General features: G+C 36.0%; 1 long non-coding RNA gene across 5 annotated transcripts; it reads right to left on the bottom strand.

Annotated features, from left to right (window-relative positions):
- Positions 1-6,363: 6,363 nt before the first annotated feature.
- LOC113347619 lies at positions 6,364-11,159 on the bottom strand. 5 transcript variants are annotated; one of them, XR_003359141.1, is made up of 8 exons: positions 10,898-11,159; positions 10,686-10,726; positions 10,416-10,526; positions 9,522-9,726; positions 9,364-9,433; positions 8,521-8,713; positions 7,982-8,095; positions 6,364-7,269 (listed from the first exon to the last, which is right to left on the bottom strand). It is a non-coding gene; the product is annotated as an uncharacterized LOC113347619 (long non-coding RNA). The 5 variants fall into 5 exon arrangements; XR_003359137.1 differs by having other exon boundaries at positions 9,364-9,726; XR_003359140.1 differs by lacking the exon at positions 9,522-9,726.
- Between the last annotated feature and the right edge of the window lie 292 nt (positions 11,160-11,451).

Genomic DNA, 11,451 nt, shown 5'->3' with positions numbered 1-11,451 from the left:
AGCGCAAAATTTTGCTTCAAACCATCTGAAGGCACTAAATGAGGGATATGTATTATGTGGGATGGAGATAAATTTGATATGGTGGACAGTTTACATGGTATTTTCTCTCTCTCATGTATGTTTAGATGTACTGCAAACAATTTTGAGTTCTTTGTATCTTCTGTTTACGCTCCTAATGATCGAAAAGAAAGGCGTATTGTTTGGAGGGAGCTAGGAGAAGTGTTGGGAATTTGGGATATTCCGGGGTGTATTGGTGGCGACTGGAATGTAATATCAACTCTTGAAGAAAAGAATAGACAAGGAACTCTATCTCATGCTATGCGGAATTTCAACCAGTTCATGTCAGATTTTAACCTTGTTGATTTACCGTTATGCGGGGCAAAGTACACTTGGTATAATTTTCAGGACCCTCCTACTTGCACTCGTATCGATAGATTCTTACTGAACTCAAAGTGGTACAACTACTTCCCATGTACTACTCAAATTGCAAAGCCGAGGCATGTGTCAGATCATATTCCTCTCTTATTATCTACTGAAATGGGCGACAGTGGTCCAAGGCCGAAAAAGTTCGAGCTAATGTGGCTGGAGGATGAAGAACTTCCAAATTTGATGAAGGAGTGGTGGGAAAATCTTAATTTTATGGGTAATCCAGGGTTCATATTTTGCAAAAAACTAATGGCTATTAAAGATCTTTTTGAACACTTGGAACAAAGAAAGTTTTGGGAGGGTGGATCAGGTTACACAAGAGCTGTTAGTTAAAATTAAAAACTTGGATGAAAAGGACGCGGAGGGTACAACAACAAAAGAGGACAGGATTTTGAGAGTAAATTTGAAGTCTGATTATTGTGGGTGGTCTTTACTGGAAGATAAAAGAAAGAAGCAAAAAGCTACAGATCATTGGCTTCAAGATGGAGACAAAAATTCAAGTTATTTTCATAAATTTGCAAATGGAAGAAGAAGACTAAATAACATAGGGTGCTTAAAAGTGGATGGTGAGTTAACAGAGGACAAGCGGAGAATATCACATCACTTGAAACATTTCTATGAGGAGCTGTACAAGATAGAAGATCGTAATAGACCTTTCATGGAGGAATTGCAGTTCACTACTCTCGATATGGAGGATTGTCGAAGTCTAGAACGTCCAATCACCGAAGAAGACGTCAAGATGTCTATCAAGGAAATGGGTAAGAACAGAGCCCCGGGACCAGATGGATTTCATGTAGAGTTCTATGTTCAATTCTTGGATATCATCAAGGTGGACTACATGAGGTTCGTGAAATTCTTCGAGGAAAAAAACTTTATGGATTGGAGAGCAAATAATATTTTCATTCGTCTTATCCATAAAAGGACTACAGTCAAAGACTTTAGGCCGATCAGTTTGATTAATACTTCATACAAGATTGTGACCCATGTTTTATCCTCCCGACTGAAGCTAGTTCTTCCAAAAATAATTTCGGAAACTCAAGCTGCTTTTGTGGAGAAGAGACAGATTTTTGACAGTATTCTCATGGCCAATGAGTGCATTGATTCAAGGTTAAAGTCTAAGAATCCAGGGTGGGTCTTCAAGCTAGATGTTGAGAAAGCTTACGATAAGGTGAGCTGGGATTTTTTGGACAAGGTGATGCAAAGAATGGGTTTTGGGATAAGGTGGAGAAGATGGATTCAGACTTGTGTATCAACTCCGCGTTTTTCAATTCTATTGAATGGGAGTCAAGGCGACATGTTCAAATGCTCTAGAGGGTTGCGTCAAGGCGACCCTTTGTCACCTTTCCTCTTTACTATGGTCATGGAGGCTTTCAGCAAAATGATCTTCAAACTGGAAGGAAATGGTTTATATGAGGGTTTTCGCGTTCGCCACAATGGAACTCAAGTGTCTCACTTACTATTTGCGGATGATACCCTAGTATTTTCATCGGATTTCGTTCAACAAATTCACTACATTAGTGCGTCCCTTATTTTCTTTCGTCTGTGCTCGGGTTTAAGTATCAATGCTGCCAAGAGCACTGCTGTTGGAATGGGCGAAACTCATTGTCAACAGCCTGTAGTTTCGAGTTTAGGGTGCACTATCACAGATTTCACTATACCTTACTTGGGAATGCCAGTCGGGGCCTCATACAGATGTAGTAGAATTTGGGATGCTGTCATTGAAAATTCTGAGGCAAGACTTCAAGGGTGGATGGGTAGATGCTTGACATACGGAGGAAAATTAATATTAATAAAATTTGTTCTTAGTGCAATTGCAATCTTCATGATGTCGGTTTACTCAATGCAAAAATTTGTGGCGAAAAGACTAAACGGTATTATGCGAAACTTCCTGTGGAAAGGAACTTCAGAAGCTAAGAAGTACCCCTTGGTGGCTTGGAGAAAGGTGTGCACCGACAAAGACAAGGGAGGGCTTGGTATTAGAGACTTAATCACCATGAATGACTCTCTGTTATGTAAGTGGTTATGGAGATATTCTGTGGAACAAAGAGCGCTTTGGAGAATCTTAATATATGAGAAGTACGGTGCTGCTGTTTTGGGGTGGGATACCAAGATCCCAAAGACTGCTTATGGAAATAGCATTTGGCGGGATGTGTGCAACAGGATGTCAAAGTTCAAACAGGGGATCATCTACAAAGTGGGCAAAGGAAATATAACCCTTTTTTGGCAAGACCATTGGATGGGTGAGGGGACCTTTCAAGCTACTTTTACAAATCTATACAGGGTCTCTAGGAAAAAACAACACCTAGTGAGCCAATTTTACTCCATAGATACAAATGGGAAAGTTAATTGGAACCTAGACTTGAGGAGGAGGCTGACAGACAATGAGATTATAGAAGCGTCAGCTCTTACAAATCAGCTTCATTCTTTCACTCCCACTTTGGAAGATGATGCAAGGCATGGGAAATGGACGAAAGACGGTATCTTCACGGTAAGCTCTTGCTACTCGGCTTTAGACAACCATGTTTCTTCTTTTGATTTCCCTTCTACAGTTGTGTGGACTAATAATGTACAACCTAAAGTGTGTTTCTTCACATGGCTGGTACATCATAATTCCATCTTAACTCAAGACAATCTAGCTAAAAGGGGAAGAACTTTGGTTAACCGTTGTTGTATGTGTAAAATAGATTTAGAGTCCATAGACCACTTGTTCATTCACTGCAAGGTTGCGTCTGAGATATGGAATAGATTGTTCAATGACTTTGGAGTTAGCTGGGTACAGTGTGGAGATATAAAGGACCTTTACAAGGGTTTTAGCAAGAAAATCTTTTCTGATAATGGTAACTACATATGGGAAGTTCTGCCGTTTGCAGTTTGCTGGGCCTTGTGGAAAGAGCGAAATCAACGTATGTTCTGTGAAGGGGCTAGGGAGGAGGGGGTGCATAGTATTATCTTAAACATAAAAGCAATCATTTTGTATTGGTCTCACTACTCTCATAATCCTAACAATGTTAGATTCGAAGAATTAGTCTTCAAATGAGAAGAATTAGTTAGGAGATAATTTCTTCCTGAAACATTATTTTCAACTGTTATCTATAAAACAGTTCTGGGTTCTTAATTCTTTCATTCTTTTTTCCTATATATAAAATTATATTGTTTTGTTGATCTAAAATAAATAAATAGAAAACAATATGCTGAAATGTATATAAACCGAAAAAACAAACTAAGAACAGTTATTTAGATCTGTACAAAATAATGTTGCAGTACTGCAAGAAAACGGATAAGCCATATATATATAAATCAAGGAACTGAAACCATGGGCTGCACACGATCAAATTCCATTTCTCCTTCTTTAAAATACTGCGTACTACATAAATAAAGGAATGAATCACAAATAATTGATCGAAATGCGGTCGTATCAGCAAAATGGGTCAAATATGTATGACTAACTGAACCGCATCTTGTTAAGACCAATGAGTTGTTGTAAATGTATTTTGACAACAACCTAAAGATTGCTAAGTCGGTATCACTGTAATACGGTAATAAAATTACTGGGTGATAAAATCGGCATGTTTTATTTACGAATCATTTTGGTGAGAAGACCCATTTTTTATATGCGGTTGAGCTGCACGCCATATGACAAGCTGCTTGCTCATATCTGTAACGTGACATTAAAATCTCTTTTTTTCTTCTATTTTCTTGAATACTATGATAAAAGTTAAAATCATGCCAAATCAGCAACGGCAATTTGGTCCGACCGATCAGGCACATTCATTTTCCAGTGAGTAGCAAGACACACATGGACAGATGGAGACATGCACGTGCCACATTATGGCCTGAAACTCTGGCAGTAAAAGGGAAGGGCTCATAGTTTAAGACAAAAAACAGTGAGTGAGTCCCCCACCGCGCACCCATACCACTTGATATACACCAAAGGTGCGGTGGTGGGGTGCAAATAAAGGAATGCACTTTATCTGTTTTTCTACGAAGAGGTTATAGAAAGTGGATAAGGTTGTGCAGATATCAGTCTAGTTGGGTACAGTACAACAGTACAGAGAAGATGCTTATACAAAGAGAGTAAATGACAAGAAAATGTGAGCCCTTGTTTGGCAATACCTAACACTGTGTTTTGTGTACCTCAAGATTGGGAGTACGTGTGACTGTGTTTTTGAATGGACCAATTCAAAAAGCCCACGGAGTGAAGCCCGTATCTAAACATGGCACCAAGATGAATTTGTTTAGGTTGTATAAAAGATGCATGTAGTCCTGCCAAAAACATCATATTTAGCCGGTGGCCAAATAGGCTGTTCGTGCATGGACACGTTCTAATCTTTATTTAAGAAGCATGATTTTGGGCATACTGAAATTTTACTAGGCATACTGCATAAAAACAAAAGAGGTTGTGAAATAATAAAATCAGATTACCCCTTAACACATTTTTTTAATGGCAAATCTGCTCTTTACGTATTAGTGTTAGTAATATTGATTAGTGATTAAATATTTTGTTTAGTGATTAAGATAATTTTCAGAATTATAAAGGTTGTTTAAATGATTTTTTGGATCATGGTTCGGCGAAACAAGTTGAGGTTCGGCTCACATCTATGAGCCGAATCTACCAATTGATGAACGGTTCGGCTCACTGAATCTGTTTACTGCATGCGCCGAACCTATAATTTACAATTCCAACCCTTTTGCTAGACACTAGTTCGGCTTATATGAAAGTTTCATAGTAAGGCGAACAACATCCTGAATTGTCCGGAAAAAAAATAATTACTGGTTCGGCTTATATTTCGAAAATCGTATGATCCGAACATCAATTTGTTATTTTTTGGGTTAAAATATTGTTATTGGTTCGGCACATATTAAGAATATCGTAATAGCCGAACCTCGTAAATGTACTAGGTTCGACACATATTATGATTATCGAATACGCCGAACCCCTATGCATCTCTATCTGTGACTAGGTTTGGCTTGAAATTTCATGAAATTTCATGTCGAACTGTTCATATACACTTACAGGAAGCTTTTGTGAAGAACAGTTCGGCTAAAAACGCAACTCAATTTTGAGCCGAACCCAACACTGTAACCGTCATTTAATCGATGAAAAAAAACAAATAGGAGATTGAGTTTGTAAAACTTACTTTCTTATCCTCATTTCCGGAGTTGGAGATGCAGTTGGTTCAATTTCTGGTTCAATTGGTGGTTGATTTTCAGTTTCTACACCTTCATCTTCAATTGGTTCTTCTTCTTCAATTGATGGATTAGAAGACGATTTGGTTTGCCTAGTCCCTGCTTTTCTTTGTACAAGTCATTATGTGGTTGAGTTTAATCGACGATCAAATTTTTACGAATCGACAATTAATCACGATGATGATTTTTTTTTTTTTGCGCAGGAGGGGGAAGAGTTCGGCCAGAAGAGGCGGAAGAAGAAGAGATGTTAAGGGAAACTAATTTTAGATTTTTGAATTAAGGATATATAGGTAATTGAACTTCCCATAGGGTACCCCTTATAAGGTCACCCGAGATGGGACTATTGGTTTTTATGCCTAGAAAGATTTACGTATGCACAAAATCAGGGTTCTTATTTAAAACTAGGGCTTAACCCGTGCCGTAGCGGCACGGGAATACATTACTTTTTATTTCTAGCTTTGTGTATTATTTTTAGATGTATTACTATAATATAATATTTGCATCACAAAAAATCCATAATATAATATATTCAATCATCAAGCAAACACATCTTCCTTAAAGATTTTAAATTTGTACATCAGCGTTCTTGGAATTTTTGTGCCATGACTGTATTCAAACACTAAAAAAATAGTTTCATGGCATGAGTTTATTCATCTCAGAACTCACAATTTAGTTTTGATATGGATGTTTATGGACTTCACAAATTAGTGAACCCAAATTCAAATGAATTGAATAATTTTTTACTTTTGTTTTGAGAAAGAAAAAGTTACTTAATAAAGGATAAAAAATATTTACAAAGGACGATCAACAATTTCTATCAATAAAAACGACGGGAAAAATGATCTTTTATATCAATACACAATCTCCTCCCAGTTAAACATAAATTGTGAAATGAAGCATCCTGACTGAGTCTTCATCGGAGCACCACAGAATAAATGACTGTTTTACTGAAAATAAAAGATCATTTGTGTTCTTGTTTCCCCTTCCAATGGTATCTAGCATTGCATTCTTTCCTTGCTCCCAAATTATTGCATATGGAACATTCGGGCCAACATAGCTCTATAGCTTCCTTCCAACCTAATGTAGCTCCAAACCCTCAAATTGAGTTTAAACAATACCCAACAATACCAAAAACAATACCCAACTTAATCCCAAAAACAAAATGAATAATTTCCAAACAGTTGAAGCAAGTTCATAATGCATCATCGTGCGACTTGTATCTTCCACTTCCCTTAAACCCAACAATCATAGATTAGACAATACCTGGTCTCCTCTACGGTGAAGCGTCACTCTTGAAGAAAGCATTCATGATAAACCGACAATGCCTATGCTATAAGGAGGCTTTAGGATGCAACCATTTAATTCAAACCAAAATTCTAAAATGCCAGCACTTCCATGTCTTACTTGATCCATCACCATTTTTCTTTATACAACCTGGACTAAATTTTCCATTCTAGCTAGTCCACGTCATTAGGATTTAAAGTAAATAAATTTAGCAAATCAATGCTCTCTATTGGAATCAAATGTTATGAGAAACATTATAGCCATTCAATGTCCACTCGTGTATCACGAAGAACTACTACCTCTTTGATGTGCTAATTTTAAACAACGTAGGATACTTTCTTTACAGGTTTGTTGCTTGACCACCAGTCCTTCCTATAAATTTAAGAAATGCATAATTTGAGAATATATCCACGCATTGTTATAATAGGAAAGGGAAACCAACATCATTATCAAGCATAAGCGGTACCACCAAAACATGTGTGGGTGTAAAACTCAGAAATTGGAAAGCAACAATAAACACTCAAGGATACTTAAAATTACTATATATTTTATCAATTAATGATATATAACTTATAGAGCTCATAATTAAGGTTCGAGAAACAACAAAAATCTGATGAAGCATTTCCCTAGAAAGTCTATTGTAGACATAAATTTTTAAAGATTATAAACCTATAGGACACTCATTCTGACTGAAAAATCTATTAGCTTGTTCATATTTCAACGAATCGGCAAATTAAGAACTCACCCACATTTATTAAGTCAAGCTATATATTTTCCATTGTTTCCTAAAGCCACAATCCGGTGTTAACAGGATGTAACCAATAAGAATCCCAGTTTCGTAAACAAATGACCATCACTAAGTAAATGGATAAACCTCATACATGTAACATATGTACATATATAAAAAAGACAAAGCCATTCATGGTTCTACATGAAGGAATGTTAATATAATTCAAACAATTATGAGGCTTAAGAGTCTGTTCATAATTACAGTTATATCCACACCAATTATGAGGCTTAAGAGTCTGCTCATAATTACAGTTGTATAAAAAAATCTTTTAAAACGAAAAAGCTGGAAAAATACCTTAATGCCAAGATGAATTGACCATGGGTATGCTACAAGCAGATTACCGTTGAGATCCAAAATCCACCCCTAATTTTGAAGAAACACTCATATCTTTGTTAGCAAGATACAACTCTGGAAAGAAATGTAGGTATGATCAGTTAATATTTTTTTTTTCTATGTAAACTGAAAATTCTGTTAACAGTGAAAGCGAGTAGAATAGTGAATCTGTTAACAACATAACTATCAAGCAATAGAAGAATCCCAAAGTAATTGACCTCATCAAGGACACTTTCATGGTAAATTTGAATGATTTCCTATTCCCTGATCCTATCTCACATGATTGGATTAGACACTATGCACTTCCGATGCTTTGTATAGATATTCTAGGCTTCCCTAATATAAGGAACTGGCGAATTGGATCTTGGGAAATCCACCACCCAACACGGACTGCTTGTGTGATGAAACTGCTCTTATGATTCCCATCACACACCCATATGCGTTACATTACTTAAAAGATAAGCAAATTAGTGCAAGCAGTTAATATTATTATAAATTACCATGGTGACGGAGCTTTAAGGAATAACAGGAACTACAATGAGAACTTTTTTTTCCTTTCGAAAGGCTATATCCATTGCCGAGCTTTTAATCTCCATATATGCTGTCATTTTGTGTCATCTCTAAGGCGGCAGCAGATTCATATCATTTTGGGATAGCTTGATGGTCTGCTCTGAGTTCATTTCTGGAAGACGCCTAAAAGAATAAAAAATATCAAGATAAACAACATCAGTGGCAAGTTAGAAACGTAATCAACGAAATGTAGTAAAAAATAAGATCTTAATGGTATTCAAATGGTTGAATCTTATTAAATTTCAAAAACATGATGTTCTGGTATATAATCATTGAACATATGAATTACGAACATGTTGTATGCCATCCATCAGGATCAGAACTACATAACTGAAAACAAAAGCAGTTGCTTTTCACTATACAAAAATAGTGTTATATAAATCGAAGAAACAACAATTTAACACTTTTTGCAAACAGTTCCAATGCATTGCTTATTCATATAAGAATTACAAAGAATTAAAATCCCAGAATAACCTCTAATAAAACATGAAAATATGAAACTGACTGAGAGTTCTCATCAATGGTTCTCAAATTTCAAATCTAATATTAATAAAGCATCTCATTTTGACGAAATAAAAATTATTCATAAGCAGGTTAGAAACAAACAGCAAAGCAAACATCAAACATGCATCAACTGAGGTTTTGACGGAAGCTTTGATTTTAGAAACCCCAAATTTTTGAATCATATACATCACGGCTAGTATCCATTTTCGTGCCGTTATTGCATTCGAAGAAATTTAAGATGAAAATAAATTTCAACTCCGAATCCCTACCTTCATGTAAAGGTCCAATATTTTGATACTATATATATATATATATACTTCAGGGCGGCACTTCGTAAATCTGAAAAGAAAGAAATCAGCGATAAAGCATGATAAAGGCAAAATAGTACACCAAAGCATTTCGAAATATATTGCTTATTATTTGATACTTCATGAGCCAGTAACGATTGAACATCAGATTCATAATATGAAGTTATCTTGCAGAATGAGAACCAAATCTGAATATAAGCATAAATAAATAATCCCAAATCATCCATTTCCTTGAAAGTTTTTCATATTGGATAAAAGACTGAGCCGTCCAGATCCCTGACGTATTTTAGCTGGGTAGAGGTGGTTTCCATATCCAAATGTAATCTGGTCAAGATAGTGGTGAAATTAATTGACACAGGTTCTCATTTGTGGTTCAATTCCAAAAACAAACTTGAAAGAACATAAAATATCATTTCCAAACGTAAGTAGATTCAAAATAATTAAGCACATTCTCGTGGTTTCCATAATGTTACAACCAGAAAGAAGAAAATTGCGTTATGAATCCACCAACCAAGAACTCCACATTTTCGTAAGTATAATGTACAGTAGAACACTGACTTAGTTTTCAATAGAAGAGTAAGAAACTTGACTACCCCAGTGTTGCTGCAGAGTCTTTCTCTGTATAACAGTGACTACGCCGCATCCATCTCCACCAAATGCATTGTGCCACAATGCAATACACTTGGTGCACATAGGAACGACAGCAAATAAGTGATACACGAAGTACGGCTTTCCTATGGACTATGACTATTTCAGAGACATCAACCAAATTTGCAATCAGAACTTCATTAGATTCTACGAACTTGACTGCAAGACATGAAAGTTATCAAGTACATTAAGAGGAAAAGAATGAAGCCACGTCTCATTGCGAATTTTACACTACTTTCTGTAATTCACTAAAGCATACAAATATTTGCAACTTGCAATGCTAAACAGGTCCCCTAATCAGTAGCTTAAGTACTTAATATATATGTCATCTAAAAAAATAAGAAAAAAGAGGGAGGAGGAGGTACCCTAATCATGATTGTATTGATTTTGATCCATATACACAACTATTATTCCTTGGCATCGACGGTTTTTACCAAAATATGCTACTAATTGATTATTGATACTCAGAAGGATTTCTGTAACAGTAATGGAAAAGAAAGTTGTTAACCCTTCGATTTCAATGATCGAACCCTAATATCTTGATAAAGAAAGAGAGATTTAACCAGAAATATGAAAACATGATTAGGAGAAACATTGCACAATCCCGAAAACGAATTCTTAGTAAAAAAACATACCTTCTTTTATTTTGGCATATCCCTATGTCTTGATGGTACATCTGGATAAAAAAACATAACTTCGATGAAAATTTCAGACGAATTATGAATCAAAATTTTTGATGTTAAAGAATTAAAATTTGAGATAGTGCTAAAAAGGGAAATATAGAATCCCATTAGTAAATCCCCTTTCTTAAAATTGGCATTAACGGTTTTAGAGGTCGAATGTTTACCTGCAAAAAAAAAATCGCCAAATGAGAGATACCAAGAAAGAATCTAGACAGACCTAGTTCCTCGTCCAGTTGAATTTTCCTTCGTTCGACAATATCAAAAAAAAAAAAAAAAACTGCTTCATGGACAATACCTAGATAATACTAAGGTTTTTGATGATTGGAAGATCAGAGAATACTGAGCTGAGGATAGAGAACATTTTCGACCAAGGGAAGGGAGACGTTTTGTATTTCAGATAATGGAAAAACTGACAACGTTTTGTATTTCAGATAATGGAAAAACTGACAAGGAAGAGAAACGACATGCGAATGCGATAGATGAGATTGTCTGGATCGATTTCAGCTGCCCACACGTACGAGGAAAGGGTGCGGTCTCGAAAACTACAACCACTGATTTATCTCTCCCAAGGACAGATCCTCACGGCTCTTTACATAGTCCAAGTTATCCAAACTGTGCCATGTAATTGAGAAACATATTATTGGGGCTTAGAAAGTCTTGGTCTTTTGGAGGCTTTCTACGGTCACCAAATACTAATTGGGACACCCCTCATCATATA

This window comes from Papaver somniferum, chromosome 2 (genome assembly GCF_003573695.1).
Source record: "Papaver somniferum cultivar HN1 chromosome 2, ASM357369v1, whole genome shotgun sequence".
NCBI classification, from domain to species: domain Eukaryota; kingdom Viridiplantae; phylum Streptophyta; class Magnoliopsida; order Ranunculales; family Papaveraceae; genus Papaver; species Papaver somniferum.
This window is presented reverse-complemented; position numbering and strand designations above follow the sequence as displayed.